This window comes from Miscanthus floridulus, chromosome 1 (genome assembly GCF_019320115.1).
Source record: "Miscanthus floridulus cultivar M001 chromosome 1, ASM1932011v1, whole genome shotgun sequence".
NCBI classification, from domain to species: domain Eukaryota; kingdom Viridiplantae; phylum Streptophyta; class Magnoliopsida; order Poales; family Poaceae; genus Miscanthus; species Miscanthus floridulus.
This window is the reverse complement of record NC_089580.1, coordinates 110,558,540-110,562,694: the sequence shown is the minus strand read 5'-3', so window position 1 is coordinate 110,562,694 and position 4,155 is coordinate 110,558,540.

The window sequence follows — 4,155 nt, the reverse complement described above, 5'->3', positions numbered from 1 at the left end:
GTGTCTCGATCACCAAAACAAAATGGCTCCTACCATTTATACCTTTGCCTTGAGCCTTTTGTTTTTCTCTTTCTTCTTTTTAAGTCCAAGCACTTGATCATCACCATGGCATCACCATCATCATGTCATGGTCTTCATTTGCTTCACCACTTAGAATGTGCTACCTATCTCATGATCACTTGATAAACTAGGTTAGCACTTAGGGTTTCATCAATTCACCAAAACCAAACTAGAGCTTTCAACCGATGACAACTACGGTTACGCCGCCATTGGCAAGGGTCTCCGTTGACCTATGATGGCCGAGCATCTAAGTTTCGACAGCGTGCTTCTAGAGGTGGCAGTTAGGTACTAGGAGAGGCACGGCAGCATAGCCGACCATGGTGGCGGCTGGGACAACATGTTTTGTGATGATGGCGAGGCCGTACTGGTGACCTAGAGCCCTAACGGAGGTAATGCAGTGGCAGAAAAGTAGTCGGAGCTCACCGAGGTGCATGCGGTGGTGATGGTTGAAACCGGGAAGGGCTGAGGTGGTTTGGCCATGTGCGAGCTGCTGGTGCAGTGATGCTCCGAGGCGGACATCGGTGCATCACCTTGTCACCGATGAAGCTTCTGTTTACACTGAAATTTGGAAAGGAGGTCGCAGTGACTCAAGCTCCCAAGATCATGTCATCAAGGAATCAATTACATGCAGATCTGAACTAGCCGATTCAGATGCAAGAATTATAATCGGCTTTCTTCAGATAGCGCCAGTAGATAAGGACAAAGGCTACAATCAGTGCTAGGATGGAATGTGATCGACTCTCAAAAAGGGAAAGATTAGAGTCCAAGTTATCTTAAATTAGGAATGTTTCCTTTTATGCCAAAGGTTGTAACAAATCGTGCTTGAGTAGGATTCATGTTTGGACTCCGGGTATAAATACCAAACCCCAGCTATTGTAAATCATCAACCAATCAAATACAAAGTCAATTACTTTTTTCGGCTCTGGCCACCCCTTAGGAGTAGGAGTAGAGTAGATCTCGGTGAGTTCTTTAGCAAGTATGGCTGCATCGATCCGGTCGACCTCCACTGCTTGTTTGTAAGTACCATCATGGTTTATACCTCTGTTCGTATGGCTGCATCGATCCGATCGACCCCCACTGCGACTCTGGTATAGGCTAGTTATTGACTCTTGTCTAATTCAAGTATGACCTGTGTGATTCTACCTCACACCCCACTGCTTGAATTAGATCAAGGTCAAGTTATCGGCTCTACCTTAGCATGGTAGTCTTTGGTAGATTCATTAAGTTACCGATATTGCTTATTGCTTTCATTGTTTATCTAATTACAGCAATATCATTCTACCCGATTGAGATTGATTTGGATCAGCCTTACATCTTGTTTAACTCATCGTTTGCTAATTTAAAACTAATCTAATCTACATCTTAAGCGGTGAGTTATATTTTTATTGGCTGTTTTGTGTCAATCTTAATCGTGCATAGCGTGTGGTTAAGGCATGTCCGATCTTGAGTAGATCTATTAAGCTAATGAAAACCATTCCATGGCTCATCATCTTGGCCTGTGGGATTCTACCTCTCATCCTACTGTTGGCACCGTGGAGCGGTGATCGTTAGTTGGTAGACCCATTCCTGAGAAGGCATGACCTTAACTGTGCGCTATGCCTGAATCGGCTGTTTAGCCGATATCGAATGCTTTCACAAACAGTTTGCATTACGAGATAATTGAAGTAGAGATAAGTTGAAAAATATGTTAGCCCCATGATCTTGTTATTGTATTATGGCCTGTATGATTCTACCTCATGCCCCACTGATATTAGTTATGAGTTAGGGTCATCGAGTCTATTGTTGTTTCTACGGCCTGTATGATTCTGCCTCATGCCCCACTGGTCATGACGATAGATGAGATCTAACATGTTCATTAGATTTATCTTTATTAAATGGTTAAGTAATGTTGAATTGTTTCTTTATATAAAAAGGAGTTCAATTACTTATAATCATTGGCTTAGTACAAACCGATCACCGTTGATACCTTATTGCCATTGATTAATATTTGCTTAAAAACATTTATCTTGAATGACAACCGATTCTTCTTATATAACCCCATGAGCTTTAACCAATTCATTCTTGTAAATATGCTGGGATCGATTATTTAGTCGATCTCCTCTCATATCGGCTCTCAGAGCCACACATTCGGGACTGTCTGGCAACACCGACATGTTTCGCCCTTAATTACTAATGAGCTTTCTTTGCTTGTCAATTGCAGGGTCAAATTGGCTAGCACATCTCGGGAGGATTGCGCGTGGATCGACCACCCTTGCGCTGAAGCTAGGCAGATCTGCTCCATCGAGTGGACCCTTCTGGTTTGCTGCGTGTGTCCTTGGCACAGAGACAAAAATTTTGTGTTGACACATGTTTCTGGCACACCCGGTGGGACCCCACAATCGTCATGGCGGTTCACAACAACGACAGCATCCTTATGGTACATTATGAAGACCTACCTGACGAAGATAAGGATACCATCAACAAAGCTACAGAAGAATTTCAGAAGAATTGTTTGCTATCCTACACCAAAATGCATGACAGCACAATTATTCAAAAATTTCACTACCAAGAGTTCTACTACATGGGCAGACAGATACAGTCGAAGCTGAAGATAGGTGTTTCTTTATGGAAGCTATAGACAAATCTGTTCATGATGCCATATCAGGCCGCAATAAAGCTTTCGTTGACGCATTTCACAACGTCATGAAAGAGATGATTTATGGAATTCCAGTTGGTCAGGTTGGATCGACTTGTTATAATATTCCAGATCCGTCGACCCAAGGGACTAATCAAGTCGGTACCAGCCATCAAGAAGTAGCACCAGCTGATAATGGTGACGCCCAGACACTTCAAGGTTCATCTGAACAAACTCCGGGTACTGCTATAAATCAGATACAGTACAATCCTGGACCATCAGTATAGTATGTGCAGCAGCCGGTGGGGCAAGGTCAAAACTAGATGATCAATTTTGGCACATCAGGCCACATACCATCATTGGCTCAGAAGATAGCACCATCAATTCAAAGGATCTGTAGAGATATAGATCCTTATATCTATAATCAGAGACTTCAAGCAACAAATAAGCAAAGGACCCAACAGATTGAGATTCCATAAGGCTATCACTATGGCACAGATTATAACACCCTCCACATGATACCAAATCTAGGATATCAAGGCACGCGGGATTTCAATCCACAGATGGGTCAGCAAGTGCTGAGAAATCCAAATCCACAAGCTGACGAGTTGCTGCTCAAGGTGACCGAGATGATGAAGAATAAGTTCAGTTTGAAGCCAAAAGGAATGACTTTTTTGTACAAACACCCATATCCAGAATGGTATGATTTGGTCGCTCTTCCTACAAATTACAGGCTCCCAGAATTCGCTAAGTTCACTAGTCAAGACGGTACAAGCACAATAGAACATCTCAATCAGTATCTTACATAATTAGACAAAGCATCAGTTGAGGATGCCCATCAAGTTTGTTTCTTCTCCTTGTCCCTATCAGGGCCGGCCTTTACTTGGTTATCATCACTACCAGTCAACTCCATTGCCAATTGGGCTGACCTAGAGAAGAAATTTCATACATATTTTTACACTGAGACTGGGGAGAAGAAAATAACTGATTTAACAACCATGAGACAGAGGACTAATGAATCGGGCACTGAGTTTCTTTAGAGATTCCGAGAGACTAAGAATTTGTGTTTCTCATTGAGCTTGGCCGATGATCAGCTAGCTGCTCTAACCATCCAAGGAATGCTGCCAATGTGGAAAGAAAAGCTGCTAGGACAAGAGTTTGACAACTTGGGACAATTGGCTCAATGGGTGGCAGCGCTCAATAGCCAATTCTAGAGTATGCGCAGAGATACTTGATTCCAGAAGAGCACCATAGTAGCCGAAGCTTATGATCCATACTCAATTGAAGATGGCTATGAAGATGAAGAAGAGGAGGTTGCTGCAGCTGAATGGAATTGGGGCAAGAAGACAGTAATGGTGCCAAATCCTTGAGGAAGAGGAGTCGAGGAGAGCTATGACTTTGATGTCACAAAATTGGACAAGCTCTTTGACTTCTTACTTGAGAAAGGCCAGATCAAATTGCCAGACAATCATGTTATGTTG